The 22622-nt window shown below is 41.9% G+C and overlaps 1 protein-coding gene and 1 long non-coding RNA gene across 2 annotated transcripts in view; one reads left to right on the forward strand and one right to left on the reverse strand.

Moving 5' to 3' along the window:
* LOC143412619 (uncharacterized) overlaps positions 1–22622 on the forward strand; it is an 80049-nt gene that overhangs the window by 33014 nt on the left and 24413 nt on the right. The gene's annotated exons all lie outside the window — the stretch shown is intronic.
* The window catches only part of foxo3b (forkhead box O3b), a 44225-nt gene that overhangs the window by 6773 nt on the left and 14830 nt on the right, over positions 1–22622 (reverse strand). The gene's annotated exons all lie outside the window — the stretch shown is intronic.

Here is a 22622-nt window from a genome sequence, read left to right on the forward strand (position 1 = left end):
AGTCTGTGTCGTGTACAACCCATCCTTTTTTATAAATAGAGCCAGTAATATGCAGAAGGACCCATGCCATCATGGGTCCTTCTGCACATCTTTTTTCATGCATCTCCCATCACCGTAATGTTGTCATGTGCCACATAGGACAAAAGGCAACTTCACTGCTTGTGTAGATCTGATCCTCCTGGAGTTCATGTGTAACTTCAGCCTGTTATCTGTCCATAACCTTGAAAATTGTGCATGGTAAAAGTGGTGTACTTATTAAACTTCATGTTAGAAGTGTAGAAGTGTCAGAATGATTATGTTAGCCAAACTAAGAACAGGTGATACTGAGGTGACTATCTGATATTTCTAGTAGTTTCAGAACACAAAAGACTGAGAGAGTCAGATTGGCTTCTTTTGGATGCAATGGCTTGGGTTATAGTTAAACCACAAGATAAGAGTCAAAGGCCAGTAACAGATAACACAGCTTGATAAAACTGGGATACTATTTAAACAAGAGGTCTTGCAAGTTTTATTCATGTGTGTCATTATGAGTTTCCATTTGCACAATAGCAAAGATTCACATGCCTTTTTTACTTTAGAGAAGTCTGTTCACTTCAGTACTCTTTTCAATAATTAAATAATGCAGCTTAAACTGAGGATTGCATTGTGTAAAAGCAGTAATTTAAGACTTGAAACTCAAACTTGATCCCTAAATTACAAACATGTTCTTATCCATCTGGACATCCACCCCCCCTTTCCGGCCATCGCACACATGCTCCCACACAACACACACACCGCCATCTGGTTACATAACAGGACATCATTTCATGGATCTTTTTATGACAGGATAACAATGTGTACACACAGCCATAGTCTCAAATTTCAACTCACAGTAACACCATTAGGAGTCTTAAAAAAAACATGCATTTTAATGAAAAATAATTCTGTTCTGGATCACTAACTTATATGTTTATAACCTTGCCTCTAGCATTAATTACACTTTCCCCGTCTTCTCAATTTATTGCAGGCTTTGCTGAATTAATTATTTTGCCTCAGTCTCCTTCTTTTTCCACATCCCCTCCTTCTTCCGCAGTTTCTGTTGTTTCACAAACACATAGCTCTTATGGGCCCTGTGGGACTCTGGGGCTATGCTATATCCTCCCATATAAACAACCCAACCGCCATCCACAACATGCACGCAATTTTCCCCTCTCCTTTTACCTCTTATGTATATTTTTACTCATAAAGACGGAACAGACTTCTGGGTTCAAATCAGCGAGAACCAACATCTTCTTGTTTTTGTGGGAATCACAATATTGTTTTCCACGAAGCAGCACCGTCTTTACCAGGCAACAGTTTACAGGCAATTTGGTCAGGACTGTTATTCTGGTCAAAGGCAGTTCAGTCAGAGAGGAGAGAGAATGGGTTTAAGTTACATTTCTGAATGCTGCGTTGGCAGAGAAAGATCTCTGGGGCCAAACTGAACCCATGACCCTGTGTGAGTGTATGCATATTTGAGCGTGTACTATGGGTGCGGTTGTGATAGTTATATGAAAACGCTCTTAAATGGTTTGCAACTGTTATGCAAAAACTTGTTTCTGTTGGAGCATATGCTTCTTCCGACCCTTGCTATGCATTGCATAGAATCATGAATGATGGTGCGAACATATTTCTCAATTGTGCACCGTGTATTCTGCAGTGAGGTAAGAGGGGAATAAATACTAGAGAGACCAGTGTTTACCCTCTGCCGGCATCTCTCGAGGCATGACGTATTGCTGCTTTATTACAGAACACACACGTACATAAATGTTTCCATCTGCCAAGAAGTTATAAATAATGGCAGGGGATCGGCTTTGTAAAGGAAAAATAAAAACTTTGGCGGGATGAATAATAGGAGAATTTCTTAAAAAACAGAGTTTCTTTATCCAGCTGGTGTAAACATTCACCTGCCAGCGCCCGATACTTCATCAGTCCTTCTCCCTCGAAAGCCACTTGTTTAATGCATCTCTTTTTTTGTGCCATTGCTCGTTTCCTTCAAATGTCAAGTGTGATATTTCATAACTTTGTGTGACGGGCAAGTGATAAAAGCAAGCAGGGCATCTGCAACCACAGCATGGACGAGAAAATTTGGATCCATGTGAAAGGGAGGATAAGAACATGATGATTACAAGATGAAAGAATGAATAATGTGCATGCTGTCAGTACAATGTGTGATAAACTAGTAGAAGCAAGCCCTCCCACATACTCTTCCTCACAAACTGCACTGATCACCACTTTTATTCTGGAGATTTCAAGGATTTCCTAGACACAGTTTTCCGTGTTTTTTTTTTTTTAAATTTGCCTTGAGCACCACAATCCGAACTGTGCATAGATGCAGCACTGCCTGCGGTTTAGTACATGGAAAGTATGTTGTTTTATGATTTTGGTGGCCTGACCTTTTAACCGTTTAAAACATTTTTTACTTTGCATTTCTTGCAGACATTTAGCCTGTCGTGCAAACCACAACATCTCATTTCTGTCTCCTGTGATTCTTCTACTGCATTTAATGACACACCCAGCATATCGTTGAAATTTCCATGAGTTCATTAAACTCAATATAAAACATAAGAAAAACTCTTAAGACACATATGGTGAGCCCAATCCAAAGTCCTGGAGCTTAAATTTAAAACCCACCTCCTCCTGCCCATCTTAAGCTTAAATTTCCCGTCATTACTGACATGCACTCACTGGCCACTTCTTTAAGTACATCAGTTCAACTGATTGTTAGTGCAAATATCGAATTAGCCAATCATATGCTGGGATTTTCCCACACAATCATGTCTAGGGTTTACAGAAAATGGCCTGAAAAAGAGAAAATGCAAAAAATGTCTTGTTCCTGTCAGGTGTGACGTGGGACTGACATCATGGATGTGCAGCCTACATATCTGAAATGACTGTGTGACGCTATCATGTAAATATGGACCACAATCTCTGAGGAATGTTTCCAGCACCTTGTTGAATCTATGTCAAAAGACTTAATGTAGCCTGAGAGTAGATTTCAAAAACGTGATAATATCATTACAGCTCTTTCTTGGAACTATTCTCTTACTTTGAGGCGACTTCCTTTTATTGATTTATTTTTAAATGTGCCTGATGGTTACCACCCCCAAACTATTAAAGTTGTTTCATTTGCTGAAAATTTGCACGTTAAGAATTTATGTGTGAACATGGTAAACTCACAGTGTGAGCTGAGTACTGTATACATACTGCTGTAGCTCCTTTGGGGTATTCCCGAAGCCCATTAATAAAAACAGCTCGCTGAGACAGCAGCTCTGAATCATAGCTCCTACTATGCAGCCACGGCAGCTAAATAACGCACATACACACCTACAAACAGCAACAAAAATGAAACTGCTGATACTATCCAGGTAACTTTTGGGACTTTTTTCTTTTTAAATTCTTTCTTTCTTCAGACCTCTTATTTCTCTCTCAGGTGAGCTTTAATTTCTGAGACTTGAAGTTTAACAGGAGGGCCCTGTTACAAAGGCAGACAAATTGATTTTTTTTTTAACTCAACCTTGCTTTTCATTTCTTGAAAAGAAAAAAAATACTTCTTCAAAGATGTAGTTTGACAGTTTAGCATTGTTGAGAGTTACTTTAGCATCCGTATTACTCTCATACCTGTTGGTTAAATAGGACGTGACAGCCAGAGTATGATTATCTTTACACGGCACAAAGAGTGGAACGTTGGCAGCGACGACAAAAACTTGAATTATAATTGTGATTCAGTTGTGCTTGCAGATTTTGTTAGCCTCACAAAGAGCCATCCTAGCAATTTAAACACTCCTGAGCTAAACAAACCTCCAAGTTAGCCATAGCTTTATATTTAGACAGGCATAAGTGTGGCTCGAGAAGCTTTAATCATTTAATTTTTGCCAATGAAACTGATAACAGACACAGATTGCACCAACATCTGATTTGATATTTAAAATAAAGTGCTCTTTCTAATGATGTTTTCTCTGACTCACCTCTGCTCACCTAGATAATGCAGGTTCAGCTATCAACTGTTTGGCAGACCGGTTATCCAGGTTTAAAAGCCAACTAACTCAGAGTAGCCAGATAAAGTTGAATTTGCTTGGTGAGACAGGCCCCAGCCGGGTGTGTGTGTGTGTGTGTGTGTGTGTGTGTGTGTGTGTGTGTGTGTGTGTGCACCAGCTGCAGCTAAAACTTATGAACACATAGGCCTTTTTGTCTGTCAGCAACATGTGGGAACAATTAATCACTGTCAGCAACCACGCTAGGAATCTCCCTCCCTGCTTTCGCTCAATCCTCAAATTTTTGAAGGTGTGTCAGTGAATGCATAGAGTATTTTTGCATTTATGCAAAACTGATTTGCCGGAGGTGCAGGTGTGTTATAGGCACAATGAAGTTTTTAAACAAACAAGGGGATTGTAAGTGCACTCGGGAAATTTAGACTGATGTATAGGCAAAATGTCGTGTTTAAAATGCAAAGAAAGAAACGACCGAAAAGTCATTTAAAAGCAGATTTCTCTGATTGGTTCAAACGATCCTGGGAGCGCTTTGTAATTGGTTCTTGCAGTAGCAGTGGTGATTGGTGGAGTGAATGTGAATGTAGCCAGGCAGTACAGAAAAGGGAGGGTCTACGTGGTGTTGCAAGTGTATTTCATCACCCAGCTACAGTACATATTTAAACTCCAATGTATGAACTGGGTCAGTTTCACTTTGCCTTGTACTCTGTGTTCGTTTGAGAGAAGTGTGGACACAAGAGAGTGTTCATGTGAAGGTGAAAAAGGTGTGAGGGGGCAAGGAGGGCGCAGCTTTTCATGTGTGCAGGAAAGAGTTGTGTCATGAGGTTATAATGTCATGGAGTCATTAGAGAGCACTGAGTCAAAGGTGCTTTGAGGTTGCACTTTTCACCCCATACATCTTACAACTCCACCCCTTTTGTCCTGCTTCCACCTCCCTGATTGGACAAACTGCGTGACCTGAGCCTCACACCTATGGTGTACTTAACCATCAACTGGTACACTGTGCATGTTTTCGAGAGCCCTAGACAAATACAACTTTATCAGCCATTATGTAAACCAGCACTGATCTGACACCAGTGTCAACAGAGACTGCTGCAGGGTCAAGTGTACAACTATCACAAATTTAGCTACTATTTAAGATCAAGGAGTGATATATGGACAAGCTTATAATACGTCTTGGCTTCCCCTGAAGTTTGGCGTCTTTACAGAGTGCAAATAAGATTACATTTGTGCAAACAGGTGGTAGACAGCTTGCTGGCAAATGTACAACAGATATGACCATAAAATGTTTCTGAGGCAAACGCAAGGGACAAAGAGGTCTTAGATATGATAACTCTGAACGTCATAGTTTTTATGATTCCTCTGTTTTCTTACAATTCTGCTATGCTTATGATTTACACTAACCTTTCTATAACGATCCTATTCATTCTTACTGCATGAATTTACTGGGTTTCTATTATTTAAAATTGCAGCTTGTTAGCAAGCTGTATTTGCAGAGTGGTGCATTTACTGGCACTTTACTTTGTTGTGCAAAATTTGCAGTAAAAGTGGATGCCAGTGCAGACTTTAAGAAGTCACTTACTCAAAAGTGCTTTGCAGCAAGTCTGAGTCGAACCTCATGGCTGCTGGACTCCACCAGGGCTATCCTTTGACACCTATCCTGTTCACAACTTTTATGGAAAAACTTTCTAAGCCTAGCCAAGCAGTGGAGGCTTTCCACTTTGGTGGCCTTGGGATCACATCTCTGCTTTTTTGCAGATGATGTGGTTCTTTTGGGTTCATCAAGCAGTGATCGCCAGCTCGCACCGGGGTGGTTCGCAGGTGACTGTGGTGGGAATGAGAATTAGTACCTCCAGGTTTGAGGCTACGGTTCATTAGTGACAGGAGAGTGGAGGGGGAGGACGGACAGACTGTTGTGGCATCAGAAGTTGATCTGCATTCCTACTCTCAACTACAGCCATTAGCTTTGTATCGCAACCAAAAAAAACCCCCAAAAGAAATCTCAGATACAAGCAGCATCTTGAGGGCATTCTAGCAAGACTCCTTCTGAATGGTAGGAGTTTTGAGCATGAGTAGACTGTAGGGCAGATCCAGGACACGTGGTGAGACTGCATAACTTGGCTGGACAGTGTTCCCTTGGAAGAACTGGAAGAGGTGCACGGGGAAAGCCAGAAAAAGGGCAAAAAATGGATGGATGGATGGATGGATGGATGGAATTTGGCTTTTGAGGAGTGCAAGATAATGTAATGTAGAACTCACTACTATCCATCCTTCTGGTTCTGGGTCATGTGATGTTATGTAACAACTTGGACGAATTGAGGAGAGTCATGTGTAAAAAAAAAAAAAAAGTCATTTGTGCAAACATATATATAAAACACACATTCTCGCATGAACAGCTAATCTGAGTGTGTAAGATGTGGCAGAGAGCACTGAAAGCGTAGCCAGGTAACGTCAGACAGAGGTGAAGACGACACGCAGGTCTTTGACACGTAGATGGCGGATTATAAATAAACTGCCCTGCTGGTCTGTGCTAACACTCCCCGAGAGGGGACGATTATTTATACTGTGACCCTTCACAAACACACACACGCTCACATAAACACACACACATACACTCGGCCCAGGTTCCAGCTGCCCTGAGCTCTGGACCTCAGACAGAACATTCCATTCTCTTCAATCATATGTGCGTTTCCTGGCCAGAGGCTGGGTGTCTCTCCGAGTTTGTGTGTGTGTTTAAGTTTCCTTTATGTGTGTGTGTGCTGAAGAGGGATCTGGTGCTTACTGGTAGGATCCTCAATGTGCTTCTAGTTCCTTTGTACAGTTTGTTAATTCGGTTAACTAAGGCACACACAAACAAAACTTAAGTGTCATTTAAGGTAAAAAATTTAATTTTGACAAAAAAACTTACATCTTTAAAACAACTTTAAAACCTGATTCACATATCACAATGTAAACGGGAGCAACAAAAATGCACAAATGCTGTTTTCCACAATTGTGACCCGATTAAAGATAGATAAGAAGCTACTGACATCACAAATGCCTTACTAATGTAATATTAACCTCTCTCTCTTTCTCACCGCTTCCGATTCGTCTCCTTCGCTCTCTTTTCTGTCTTTTTTTAACTGAATAATGTGTAAGGCCCCATGCTCAAAGAGCTCCTTGTTTACTCTGACATTTCCTCCAATCACTTTGCCTGAGTCGGGGGGAGTTGGCTCACCCATCCCACTTCAAACGACCAATCAGTGTAGATCATGCAAACGTAATGGTTAGTCATGTTACCTTGCCTAGGCTTCACTGGGTCAGTGTGTTTTTATCAGTACTGGGGCACACAAACGAGCGCGTACACACAAACACAGAGCAACTGGTGGGGTCAGGGATACATCCCGGAAGAAGCAATAAAAAAATCTTATTTCTGACATCAGCACACAAAGAAACATGAGTTTGCGAGACATATGTAGCTGTACATTAACCAACATGTTGTTCATTATAGCTCAGAACAGCGTGTGTAGTCTTTGCTCTGGGACAACACAGGACATCCCTGCTGGGTTTTATCAACCCGAGTTCCAGGACACGGCGTCCTAAAGATACAGAGCAAGTGCGCCTGCCAAGAACATATACGCACACACACGCGCATGCAAATACACACCCACGCACATCACACACACACACACACACACACACACACACACACACACACACACACACACACACACACACACACACACACACACACACAACTAAGACAAAGATGACTTCTTCAGACACAGAAGGAGAAACAGGCTTGCAAGAGAGAGTCTGAGTGCAAAGCTGTGTGCATCCAAAATCAGGAACAAATCTCTCGTATCCGTGCTGTTTTGTTTCGTAAGAATTCAAGCTGTGCTACTGCTAAAAGCTGCGCATGCAAGTGAACTTGCACATGGATCAGTCAACCCATACAGATAACTTTCTATTCCAATATTAATCGAGCCTAGCTGTTAAATCCCTGTTATATTAATGCCAACTTGAGCTCTTTTAAGCTCCTTCAGTCTAAACATAAAAATGTACCAGGCACTTAATGAAGCAAGGACCAGACATCTGCCAGTGTTTTGTAAAGAGAACCAGAGTTAAAAAAAAAAGAAAAGAAAAAAAAAGCTTTTAATATATTTGACGATAAGCTGCTGTTAGATTCAAAATACATTTGCTTTGTGGAGTTGTTTGGGTTTTTCTCTGGCCGTTCTACCCTGGCTTTGGGATGATGCTGTGGTGACTCTCGGCCTGCCCTTTTTAAGAACTTGAACGATTTTATCAACAGACATCTAAAAATAGCGAAAGACCAGAGGGCGAGCCTGCCAGCGATGATAATCGTGGAGAGTGAGCGCTGATGACAGAAGAGCCATTAGAGGAAAACACATTGACGTGTGATGGCGCAAGGTATACCCGAGTACAAAGAGAGAATAGTAAAAAAGACAAGAAAGGCTAACCACCAAATGATCCCACTAGCATGCATTACAGAGTATTCCTGTGTGAACAGGTGATTAATGAGTCTGTGTGTGTGTGAGGGAGAGATAGAAAGTCATTGAGAGAGACTCGAGGAGACAGAGCTAGATAAAGTGTGAAGGAAAAGAGGACAGCCTCAGTATTAAGAGTAGCAGGGTGCCCACATGATTAATTACATCTCTGTGTGATACGAGCAGAGCTGAAGTGCAGAGGGACAAGAGGTGGTGGGGGAGGGAAGGACCAAATCGTATAAAATGATCAGGAAGGGGAATGTTGCCATTCCTGTGGGAAAATATGGTGCAGGTGACAAGGAATCCATTGGGGTATGAGCCTGGCATCTACACCTCGCCACTCAAGACACATTTCAAGGACAATGTAGGAAGACAGTGTGATTTATTTATCGTTCATTTTCAGCACAAGCAACAGCAGGTGAAGGAGTTGACGTTGATGTCTTTCATTAAGTTTCTCAGTGAATGAAACGGAACAAACCACACAGCAGTATTATTTACCAATTTCTTTAGTTTAACTTGATTCTGTTTATCAGTAGTGAGTTTATTCTGCCTTACATACTAACATGCAGGCTCATAGGTGCAACTCTGTGGCAGCCCCAAAAAATGGGGGGAAAATTATTTTAATAGTTGAAAGAAAACCAAGAAAAGAAGAACAGGTCAGGTCAGTGGAAAGAAAAGAGGAGGGACAGTAGTAGAAAGGGAGGGCGAGGAGACATACATGACGTTTTAACGTGCACCGCTTAGGTGAGGGGTCGACTGAGGTTTGCCGCCTCCTTTAACACCCCTCTTCCCTGTGTGCATAGCGGTATTTTCACTGAGGACTTGTCTGAGCTCTGTACAGAACAAAATGTTTTTAGGTAAACTGAGGACACAGAGTGGCTTATGAATTACTCTGAGGGTCTGTGAAAGATTTATGAAAGAACTGCGCACCCTGATTTTTCTCAGCAAAAAAAATACAAAGAAGAACTGAAGTACAGAGAAGATTCCCCCACTCTTGACACTGTGGATTTTTCTTAGTAACTAAAAATAATTTCTAATATTGTCATTTATTATTTCTGCTCTACAAATGTTTTCCTCGTGACTTCTGTTTTTTCTTTTCACAGAGCACCACTCTGTACTACCAAAATAATACATTACTAGTGTCACCAGATGTGTTTTTTTTAAAAAGAAGAAAAATCTGAGAAAATCCTTTTATCATGTGTTTGTTTGTTTTTTCTAATAAATGAATTTTCTTTTGTGTAATTCTTATAGTTCCGTGTTTTTCCCCATTTAATCAGTGTTTATTAGAAATTGATATCTATAGTATTCTATAGTATGATTTTACGCAACTGTAAGTTGAAAATGCCATTTAATAGCACATGCCCATGGTACAGTACTGTTTGGTCTGTGTTGTTTGGTGGTTGCTCGGCAACACGACGACGTCACAACACAACATGGATAATTCCAGTTTTGTTAGCTGTCACGAAATCAAGATGTTATTATGCTTTTATAAAGTGTTGTTGATGCGTAGATGCTACAAATTGTTTATTTTTAGCCCGTTTGTGGGTGGTTGCTAGGTAACATGATGATTTCATAATATCTGCTATAGATAAGAACCTTCACGGTGCACAAAGGTGTACCCTTGTGCCAACTTTGGCTGCTGAACTCCTGATTGTGTAACAGGAGTTGGTAAACAAACAGGGATTTTTGTACATTATAGCCTAGCTTGGAACAAGGCAGGAAACTAGCAATAGCTATGAACTCTCACGCAATGTACTGGCACTATTTTAAATGCCATAATTCCTACCAAGTAGAAATTATTATTATTATGACCATCATTATTATAAACATCATGTCGGATTGTGGACACAGAGTAGGTTTTTCTTCACTTCTCTGTGTCACAAGACAAAAAGGATTGTAGCAATATGAGGCCTGTGACTGTGAACTTGTTAGTACAGTTGTAGTGCTGCCTATGTTAATAAGAGTTGTAAGAGAACTTAAGTCAAGACCTTCAACTTATGTAACACAAACATTTGCGCAAGTCCTGCCAAACTGTCTCACTGTATCTCCTTAGCTGTAATAAATGTATTAAACTTTTCTTTGCCTATTCAAGAGTTCACTTTTCACTGATCTTGCAACAACAATCCAAAACAGACCTTTGCCAGCAAATGTCTAGCTACTTTAGCTGCAATGTGTGTGTGTGTGTGTGTGCATGCAACTCTGAGGTGTGTCGTTTCTTTGGCCGAATATTTCCACAGCACAGGCTGCCTGATGCCTCAGGCTGTAACCCGGTCATGCCTGCGTTTCTATCACTTGCCGTGTGCACTGTAATAACCTCTGAACCTATCAATTCACTCTGCTGAAGGTGAGCTATGATCTCGTTTGACAGATCACGGCGATAACAGTGTTGCACATGATCATGTAACAAAATACTAGTCCACAAATCGAGTTTGACCTCAGTTGTTTGAAACTTGTGACTTGCTGTTCCTTGTTTGTATGTGAGTATTTGCGTTGTGATTGGTGCCTTGGTTGCTGTAGGGGAATTCACATCTGGTCCAGATTATCTTGTGCTGAGTTGAGGCCCTGCTGGTGTTCATGGGGCTCTTCACTCTAATGGTGCTAAAAACAGATACAGTACACACAGCAGACCGCAGGGCACTGATTTCTACCATATGCTGTACCATGACAAACATTTAGAGGATAATTGTGGTTTATTGTAACCCGGTCTTTATTTTTGCAGTTCTGCTTGCTCTAATAATAACATGATGCTGAAATTTGATTTCTGAGAAACGGGAGTGTGTGACACTCATAAAAGGATATCTAGCTCAGCAAGAAAAACAAGCAATCAGTCAGTCTGATGGGTATCAACCCCAGAGGTCAGTCGAACTTATTCTGAAAGGGACCCAAAGGTAAATTATGAATTGCCGATTGTAAACACTGAGCTCAGTTTACAGATACCAAGTTAATTCCTCGCAGTTTAACCTCAAAATAGAGTGGTTTAGATAATCCCGCAAAACTCAGTGTGTAACTTGCAGGTTACACACTGAGTTACACACTCCACCGTCATGCAATATTTCACACTAACACATAGAAATGAGTGCCAAAGCTACAAGAATAAGAGGTTATTAAAGCCAAACCTAAGCCTTTGTGATGACAAAGCATGCTGCAAACTCATTTGTGTTTATTTTTTTATGACTTGTACCAGTTTGGCCAGTGATACTGCCAAAAATGAAAATTAGATTTTTTTTTAAAAATCTAATAGGTCGGTTTAACCTCACCTGATCTAACCAACACCTCTGCAACAGAAAGTGTTTCTATTTGACTTCATGAGCATTTGAGTGCATGTCCTTGTGTGTGTGTGTGTGTGTACTTGAGTGTGTGCCTTCTTCTCTGCTGATGTCAGCACTTTCAGGCCTGTCAGCTCTCTTCCTCCCACACACCAGCTGAGCAGCAGGAGAAAGGGAGCGAGGTGGCGGTGAAGGTCTTTGACATGCATATGCTCACATTGTGGATTTCATGTTTGTTTCAGTGCAAGTGGAGATCCTAAGTAGTGTTAATGACCAACTTTTTTTAAAATTTTAAATATGCAATTAGTAGTGTTGCAGAGGGACACAGTTAAGAGGGCTTCCCTCTCCATATGCTCTTTAAAGTGCTTTTAAAAGTGAAGAATATCAGTGAACAATTGTCCACCGATATTACGGTGCAGGAAAGATTCCCGTCAGTCATGTTACAGTTTTGGTTGCCTCTGCAAGACAGACAAATCACGCACACACTCTGTTAAAGCACACACCAACCGCACTGACTCAGACCTATGCGTTTTGCCCCAGCAACAATGAGCTACTTTTTCAGCCCCTCTGGGCTCAAGCCCTCTGAGGAATCACATGACTTCCTGTTTCAAGACAAAAGGAAGGCGAGCTGCAGCTGCCTCAACTCTGACCTGGATTTACAGTTTCTACAAATACATATTTTCATTTCTGTCGTTTCTAACTGAAAACGTACAAAGTCTGTGATGAAATACCCCCAAAATCATGACTACTGAATTCAAAGGTAAAAAAAATAAACAAAATAACAACAACACAAAAATCCACAACTGGCATCAACTGTCTCTCACTTCGCACTTTGTGTCCTTGTGTAAAACCACAGTTTCCCCCCTTAATGTACTCCTTTCTCTTCTATTCCGCTTTCATCACTTCCTGTGACAGAGATGCTGAAAAACCTGGTTTCTAGAGCAAAGCAGTTGTTCTATGACCACATAACACACTGCACCGGTCTCCGTAAGTGCACGGGTTTGCGTGACCGATAGAATTATGGCTGATTAAACATCACTGTTTGTGTGGATCACTGCAGTTGAGCTTGTGTGTGTGTGTGTGTGTATTTGAGCATGAGCAAACATGAGCTCAGAAGTTTTACGCAGGTCTGTTTGTGTAAGTGATGCAAGCGTCAGTTAAGCTTATTAATTATGAAAAGTAGCTCATGATAGCGTAAACGTGCACGTCCTCTTCACCGATGCACACTTGCACACACGTTTGTTTCTTATGCACATTATGTGCTGTTAGGTTTGCACATGACCCTACGGATCATATTGTGCAAGCCTTTTTTGCGTTTTGCACAGCTTATTTGTGGATTGACAATTTCATAGCGCTAAATCAAGAATGACATGTGAAATTCCTGATCTACCCGAAACAGTGAGTGGTGAAAAACGAAACACTCTGTACGTGTGTGCCTTTTTTTTTCTTTTTTTTAAAACTTTGACATAGGACATGAACTTAAAACCATAGCCACAGACGGGTGTAGTGAGTGTCATTCTCAGAAGCACAGTCTCTTCTGTGATTCTTATCTCCACCTCTGTTTCACATCTGCCTACAAGAAAAGCTCAGTTTTAGTTGTTTACGGGGCTCCTAATTACTGAAAAAATAAATAAATAAATCTTGCACAAGGCTGTCTGTTTTTCTTCTGTTAGACCTGTCTGGATTTTATTAAGACTTTCTGGTATGGAAGAGCTATGCTGTGCTTTTATGCAATATTAAAAAACACACAAAAGGAAGTGACAGGGAGTCTGGGGGAATGAGAGCAGACATGCTGAAAAGGTTATGAGCCAGACGGTGGTGAATTTTAAATTATGCATTTTTGTCCAAACGGACCAGTCACTCCAGTTTTTTTTAACACCTCATAGGAAGCACAGTGAAAAACAAGTCTTCACTATAAGGAAGACACTTCTGTCATGAAACAAGCAATAAGGCAAATTAAACTCCTTATTTAAGCTTCTCCTTTTTCGCTTTAGTGCCATGGTGACTGTAGTGGAATTTCATTAGCAGAGTTGAAGCAGACTGTATTGTTATCAGGTCTCAGTACTTATTTTGAGCCTAAGAGCAGCGTGAACTTAAATACCCTCTTTCTATATCTTACTATTTGAGGTACAAGTATGGGCGCATGGGTTATGTCGTCTGTCCTAGCTCTCTCACACGCTCATAGCTTTGTTTCCTGCTTCATGCATGGCAGTGCTCATTAGTCACAAGGTTTTCTGTGTCATATACACACATTCTATCTATCTATCTATCTATCTATCTATCTATCTATCTATCTATCTATCTATCTATCTATCTATCTATCTATCTATCTATCTATCTATCTATCTATCTATCTATCTATCTATTCAATCAGTGTCCCTTCACATAACCCTCCCTTGATCCACATGCAGCACTTTGTATTAATGTTACTTCACTATTAATAGACCACTGATAATTGCACTGCTACCACTTCTGTCTTTTGCGAGTGTTTTTCATGCAGGGGTGACCAGCAAAAGAAAAACTTGCACTTTTCAGTCGTTGCTATGTCTAAGATCGGTTGTGAAAATGTGTGCAGCTTGCAGCCGTGACCTCAAGTGATTCTCACAGAAGCCGGTCTCATCTAAGCTGCTGATCCCATTTCCCATGGCATTAGTGACTCAGTGCACTTCTCCTGACCTCACCTGTTGTAAAAAAAAAAACAAAAAACAAGAGACTACCTAGTGTGTCTAAGTGCCTAAAGTTTCTTACAGACTAAGCGGTTTGGCAGAGGATAAAAAAAAACGATGGAGGGAGGAATAGATGAGCAGAACAGTGTAGCCTAATCTCTTTAATCTACTGTACAGGCTCATGAATGAGTCTCTATCTTTTCCCTCAAACCCTCCTCCCGCTTTCATTTTCTTCGTTCTCATTATTTGTCCATCTTCTCCCTAACAGCTCCCCTTTTGTAATAATTTTTCCTCCCGTTTTGTTCCTTGTCCTCTCTCTCTTTAATGCTCTCTCGTTGCCAGTTTCTGTATTTTCCTGTCATCTCCCGCTTCTTTCTTCGCCTCTCTGAAAGGTCTTTTCTAAGTCAACTCTCACAACAAAAGCTGTATGGTGGCACTAGTTGGCTGTAGGCCAAAACTCTGCTCTTTGCCTCTTTCTCCATGTCTGTGTTGGTGAGCGGCCATCACTCAATCTGCTCTTCATACTCCCCCCTCTCCCAGCTCTCTCCTCCATCCACACCTCTCTTTTTGTTTTTCCTCCCACACGTTCGTCTCTCTGAGGAGGCAGAGTGGGTAGTAATTTCGGGATTTCAAATGTTCTCTTACACACCAACACACATGCACACTGCAAGGTGACTATGGAGCTGTAGGGCTCAGTGCTTCTGAAAGGGGTGTGTCTGGTAATCCTTTAGAGCTTGTGTGCGAAGGCCTTGTAAACCAGAGGGAAAAAAAGGAACAAGAAAGGAAGAGTGGAGAGAAAAAAAAGTGAGAGAGAAAGAAAGAGCTGACAGGCTTTTGAGCAGAGCAGGCCTCTTTCTATAAGGGGTTCAACACCACAACCTCCACATGATAAAAAAAAAAAAAAGCACACGCACATATGGTTTAACAAACCACACTGACCTGAGAGTGTGTGACTCCTTCAAGGAGGACTCTAAATAACAGCACCTTAGAGCTGATTGACAGCGCTTTCACCCAAATGCAAACATGCACACAGTAATGAAAGGTTTGCTTAGGTTTGCTTACAAATGCTAGTCATGCAACAGGTCCACGGAGCTTCAGACAGCAACCGTGGAAGGGAGGAAGAAGTAAGAGACTAGAAGACTTGTAAAGTAGGGCAAAAAAAACCCAACAACCCCTAACCAAGAAAAAAAGAAGTAAACAAGTGACGGGGGGAAAAAGTGGTTTTAGGTGTCTGCTGTGCAACGCCAAACCAAAATCCTTCGTGTGAGTTTTACCCATCTGAACCTACATGCTGACCTTGCAGCAGTAGCTGTGTTGTGGCACATGCAGTCAGCAGGCACCGGCAAGTGACAGAAATAAGCAGGGGAAAAAGGAAGTGGTGGCGTTGCACGAGTCAGTCGATCTGTCAATCGCTTGCCTGGTCACGAGACTGAGGAGGAAGCGAAGAGCTGAACTGGCTAGCGCCGTATCTCTCCATTGTATAATGTGTATGCATCTTTCTCATGCGTTAGTGCATATTTGCCTTTAGACATGTTTATGTTTCAAGGCGTGGTTGCGCGCAGTACATTGCAGGCTCTGTGGATGCACGTTTTTTTCTATCTGGATGCTGCCATATGCCGTCTACTTGGTGAGCAGTGGAGAGGTTAAAAATTTGAGGAGAGGTTAAGCATTTAAATGAGAAAATTTACATAATTTTCAAATCTGTCTGCACAGTGTAAACCTAGAGCGAAGACACAGTAAATCTCCCTGCCAGAACCTACTACTATTTATACTCTGATTAGTAAAAGAATATTTTCCACAAATCACGATTTATCAGTTTTTTCTAGGATTAAACAAACATGATACCAAACTGACTGCACTAAAAATGCTCTAGCTCTTGTTCATATTGAATGGACACACGCAAACCGTATCAGCCTTCTTAACTAGCTTTCTGCAATTATGAATTTTTAACAATGTAACAACTGCATAAGACATGAGACTGGAGTGTATTCACTGAAGGTCACAAAGATGTTACTGTATGCATTTCTAGTTGCATTTGTGTGTGACCAGTCTGCATTACCAGACACTGAGTAAGCCTGTCTTATATGTGTATTTGTCTGTGTGTGTGTGTGTGTGTGTGTGTGCATTTGCATCTTTTGTTGTTTTTTTTAGCTTAGTTTACACAGCGTGCCCTGGAGTAAAAAGCCCGCCGCCGTCTGGTGCGCTATTTCTCACTAAGTGGGTCAGTTGCTGGGTAAGTTGGGGGTAAAGTTCAGGTTAAGGTCAGCCTATGTATCTGTGCGTGTGCATGAAGTCGGGGCAGGGATGAGCCTCCGAGGTTGGGGCAGGGTGAGGAGATACGAAAGAAGAAAAAAATGAGAGCACCAAGATTTAAAAGAGGAAATAAGAGACGTCCAGACAGACAAGAATGTGCTTTACTTCGTGTGGGCAGGGCTGCATCTAAAAACAAGAATGTGCTTTACTTCGTGTGGGCAGGGCTGCATCTAAAATGCAAAGATATGGGGGAGTAATAATAAAAGAAAACGCAGACTTGTGTGAAAGGGTGAGATATGCAGATCGGGAGAGACAGACAGACATCGGAGGGGGTGGGCAGGGGCTGCAGAGAACACAAACTGCTGCAGGGTGCTTTTAATGTGAAGTAGGAGGGAGTAGTAAAGTGAAGTGTACAAGACTTTATTTTGTCTGCTTTTCACAGTCTGCTTGTCTGGGTTAGTCTACTATGGGCAACGCCTAGGGAGCACCACTTATGAGGGGGGGGTGCTTGACTGTGTGTGTGTGGGAGCACTTAGGGGTAGAGTAAACACTGTAGAAGAATTTGGGTTAGCGTGAATTATTCACTGGTTCAGCTGAGTACAGAAGTGCCAGGCAGACTTCTCCTTGGGCGGCGCGCTCAACTTTAAAAGCTGTTATCGGATGTGAGGGGTAGCTGCTGGAAGATTGCTGCACAAATGAATGGGTTCGCTTTGTGCACAGTGTCACAACCCAGACGATTAGATAACCAAACAATCCTGTTTCTAAGTCATTTGTGGTCTGCGAACTCAGGATGTCCTGTGATCAGCCTCCGTGTGAAGAAGCAGTTGGGCAAAGCACGCACTTTGAAATAGTGTACCACCAATTCACAGCTGCAATCTCCCTTCTTTCATCATATTTATTTGTGACACTCTTCGCTCTCCTCCATCTCTTCCAACATTCAAACGGAGAGAGAAGAAACACACTGTGGAGCTATATTTGCCAGCAGGTGCCTGTTTGTGTGTCTGTGTGTATTTGACTGCCTAACATGCTAACACACACTATTGCACTCTCAGATGCAACAGGGCACCCCATGTTAATTCTCCCCCCAACCCCCACTCTCCCGCCTACGCTCTCCTATGCTCTGCTGCCTCCTTCCTTCACCTCGCTTCCTCTTTTACCTCCCTGTTTTATTCCCCCTTTCCTTGCTCGCCTCAAGTCTGGGTTTGAAAGTTGGAACGTGGCCAATTAACACAAGAGCCGGTTCACCAAACCCAGGCGGTGGAGGAGGGGAACACAGAGAGAGAAAAAGGCTCACATCACTACACACTGACCTACATACACTTCCACCCAGCTGATTGAATCCTACGTTGAAGCCCGCGGCCAATCGCGAGTGGGGGTGGAGTGCCAGCCAGCCAATGGCATTGGCCACTCTTCGCAGAGCTCATGCACTGTCTCTATACAGTTTTCAGTAATCATACAGAGGCAGGGAAAATGAACAAGACGGAGGAAGAAAGGGTGACAGATGCGAGGCACTGAAAATGAGCAAAAGAAAGAGACAGAAGGGGGTGAGAGTGTGGCTGATACTGAGAGGCAAACGTGGCTCAAACGGGCAAAAATTTCACACTTGCTCTCAGCCTCAGTGTCCCATGGTGCAGCAGCCACTGACAGATGAAGTGTAATACTGGCTAATGCTAAAGAGTGGATTAATGGCCCATATTTGTCCTCGCTCCATTCCCGGTCCAAGGCCCAGCCTAACCTTTTCAGAGCCACACCTCTTAATCTCAAATAGTCCCCAAACATGCCAATGAGTTACGTAAAAATATGAAAAATTCCAGAATTTTTTGCTGAATTTTGCCAAACGATTACTCTCCTTGCATGAACATCGGTGAAAACCCTTCGATAAACACTAAAAGTCCTGAATTCCACACCTTCTGTCGGTTTGTGGTTTTGCTGTCACACCAGTGCAACCAGCAGTTACGCACCTCATGATTACATTATCTACTAAACCTCATAATCCCATGATGACCATGAAAGCTGAATTAGATCATTTGTCTGAGTGATTAATCTCTTAAAAAAAAACAAAAAAAAACCTGCACATCGACAACGACTCTTTGCCAATACGGAAAGACAAATGAGATCCGACTCAGTGTAGATGAATTACAAAAAGAAAAAACGAGCAGCCTGAAGTCTGACGTGCTGATAAACCTTAGCAATGTGTGCATGTCACTTCCACAGACATACACTTGTGATAGCATGATGCCATCGCGGAGAGGGTTAGGGCATCTCTGGCAGTGATCAACATGGAAAGTTCAATCTGCAGCCAATTGACTCTAAAACAAAAACTTACATAACTGTTAAGGCTTTGTTTACATGGAAAAGAGATAGGACAAAATAGAAATCCACTATTCTATTCTATTCTATTCTATTCTATTCTACTCTGTCGCCGTTTTGCTGTGGTGGCAAAAATAAAGGAAGAAGAGGAAAAAAGGGTGTCACAATCACAACAAAAAAACGCGTAGAAGAGCAAACTGAAGGAAAAAGAGGGGGCAGTGGGGAGGCGCAGAGAGACATCATGAGGCACACTAACCCATATTTGAAGAGATTGAGGCGCATATAGCACCATACAACAGAGCCAACACTCTGAAAATGGATTACGAGCCTCCCGTTTTGTTTTTTCTTTCCACGCTGGGTGGTGGAGCCTGCCAGCAGAGATGGCCCTTCATGAATAATGCAAACATTGACTCATGTGGTCATATGAAAATGGATTCCTTGCCAATATTGACCAGTCGAAAAAAAAAAAGGAGAGAGCGAGAGACAGAGAAGCACTCAACTCGCTAAGCTCTCTCCAGAGTGAGGGGGGTCCGAGATAATTAAACTGTACTGTCAAAGTGAAGAGGGGTGGAGGGTTGGTGTGACCCTCCAGTCTGAACGCTGCACCGTGGCAGAGCACTCTCGTGGTGAGAGGAGGGTGTGGAGCCATTTGGAGGCATATCGCGGCATTCGGGGTGGACTGCTCACAGCGTCCGAAGCTTGTCCGCTTCACTTTTTGTGCTTTTTAAAAATCTGTGCAAATTAAGTGTTTTATTTCTGATGTGACACTTTTTCTTGTGCCTGCCTCATCTGGAGTTGGCTTTTTTCCTTCATTTTCTATAATATCATTTGACAACCAATGAAGAGCAAAAGGGATGGAATATTGCTCTCACTGCAAGTTCTACTGCAGCTGTTATTATTGAAGGCTCTGCCTTCCCTGCAAAGAACACAACTTGAGATTAAAGAATCACTGATGCTTTAATTCTGAAAGGACGGGAACCCTGATTTTCACATGCAAAATGCTGTCCTACACTTCTTAACACCTAGTGAAGTGGGAACTACCACAAAAGGTGGTTTTAGAGTGCTTCGGCAGGTGTTTTTTTATGTGTGTGGACAGATTTCGTCAAGTCAAAACCACAATCACATCAAAAGTGATCAGGTTAGACTCACGAAACTTTACAGATTTGTAGTAGAGATCAAAACTAAGGCCGAGTTTAAATATTGGTTTGGTTATTTTGGAATATTTTCTTTAACTCCTCATATGAGGTAGTTTTGTGTATCCCTTAATTTGCCTTGGTTACAGTTGCCTATAGTGTGTAAAGTATCTTAAATACATAACAGGGTCGGACTGCACACTCGCTCCAGCCAAATCATGACTTCCAATACTGTACGTACCCATCTCCCCGTCACCTCCATCAACATGTTGAGGGATTGACAGAAGAGGAGGAGAAAAGCAGAAGGCGAGGGGCCCACTTTCTTTTTCTCAGCTCTTGCTTTCTTTTTTAAAAAAAAAGGGTGACCTGAAGGCTTCTTCCAGAAAGGAAAGCATGTGTGCGGGGAAAGTGAAGATTTCTCTGGGGGAAAATGTACAACAACTGCTGAGGCCAGGGCTTTCCCCGGTATTAGCTTAGGCTTCCCTGCACACACATGCTGATATAGACATATATATTCATAGCGAGAACAGAGCCTTCCCTATATCAGGGCTCCTACACATTCAAAGGCTGGGAGCAGAATATGGAAATAAGAAATGTGCACTTCAGAGTGTCTCCTTGAGTTGGTCCTATTTGAAGTATATATAAGGATTTATTCTGTATTTCTACCAGTGCATGCTTTCCTCCTAAGTATCCATGTGTGTTTTGTGTCTATCCTTGCCACGGAGCCATTTTGAGACCCTCCAGGTATTGAGGTCAGTGTCTCTGGATATCAGTTACTCTCCTCAGCAGCACCAAGGGAACTGAGTGATTGATGGGCAGATGGCTAGCTGGTTTGGATGAAGGTCACTCTGGGAACAGAGTGATGATATACAAGCAAAAGGTAATCACAGATACCCATAATGCCTAAAATCATACTGCCACACAGAGTGAGGATGAAGGAAGAGATGAGGGAGAGAGTAACAGAGAGGGAGGCTCTGTGTCTGGGTAAAGCGGTATCCGATGTGCCTTGGGGTTTTGGGGCGATTTCATGCCCCCATAAGCAATGAGAAGCAGAAACACAGACAGACAGACAGACAGACAGACACACACACACACACACACATGCGCTTCTGAGGATTCTCTCTGCCCAGCTATCCACTTTGGATGAAAAAAGCATGGCACATGGTGAGAATTGGAGAGGTTGAGCAGAACTAAGATATGCCAAAAGAGTAATTCAATTGGATTTTAATTTCTCCAGCACCAAATGACAACAGCAGTTGCCTCAAGGTGCTTTATACTGAAAGGTAAAGACCCTACAATAACACAGAGAAAACCCCAACAATCAAACAACCTCCTTTGAGCAAGCACTTGGTGACAGTGGGAAGGAAAAACTCCCTTAATATGCTACGCCATATGCTAACAGATGTAACAAAGTGCTCTAACAATGCATTAATCATTCTATTTTCAGTGTTATCAGTTTCAGAATGAAGTTTCGGTGTATATTTCTTAGAAAGCAGTCAAGTCTTTTTGAGCTTTGAGCACAGAAACGAATACCCTGATTCTCTTACAATCAATCATGAGCATGTATAATTTTTACATTACATTTGCAAATCTTTCATAGCAATGGCCACTAAATCAGATATGTGCAGACCAAAGTTACCTTGCATTCCTGCATTTTAGGAGCAGAATGCCTTGCAAAAACAGATTTACAAAGAGTGCTCTGTTTGCATATAAGCAAGGTTAAGGACGAACGCAGTCTGTGTGACCATAAATCAAACAGGGCTTCACTAACTGTCATACATAGGTCATATATGTGCAGAAAGTAGAGAACTACATTATCATTGGGTCATAAGCTAAACCACGCTCTTATAGAGCATGGTGACAAAAAGATGCAGTGTCGTTCAGTGCTCTGTTCAGGAATATTTGCACAGTAGTAGTTTTGAGTTTTTCATCTCTTATTCTTCATCTCTTATCCTCAATGTACCATCTATGTTTCAGGCCTCTGCAACAAATTCAACACTTACATGTTAAATTTCAGCAAAGCTAAATATGAGGGAGAAACTGGAGGAGCATTGCTCGTTTCAAAGTAGGTTTTGTAGGTGAGCAGTTCAACGGCAGAGTTTCACTGAGAGTTACTGGTCCCATCAGTTTGACCTTTCTCTTTATCAGGTAAAGATAGATCCACCCCCGTTTAATATAGCATCTAATAAACACTAATGCAAGATTTTTACCTTCAACCTTAAAAGGGCTGAATTCATTTGCAACACTTCGGGAAGCGCTTCAACTTTGAGATCGTGTTCCTTAATTAAAAGTTATTCAGCTGAAGGTCAAGTCACTTTTTGCTTTGTCAGCAAGCTGTTTCGTGCTTATCAGATCTACCCATATCTTATGTGTCTGTGTTCTGTTCTGCTGAACCTTATCAAGCTCCTAACCTCCCCCCATTCTCTCTTGTAAAACCCAGGTGTGCAAACAGAGAGGTTTACCTAGGTCTCATAAATGATAACAGATAAGAGGAGGGAAG

The sequence above is a fragment of the Maylandia zebra genome, linkage group LG15 (genome assembly GCF_041146795.1).
Source record: "Maylandia zebra isolate NMK-2024a linkage group LG15, Mzebra_GT3a, whole genome shotgun sequence".
NCBI lineage: Eukaryota > Metazoa > Chordata > Actinopteri > Cichliformes > Cichlidae > Maylandia > Maylandia zebra.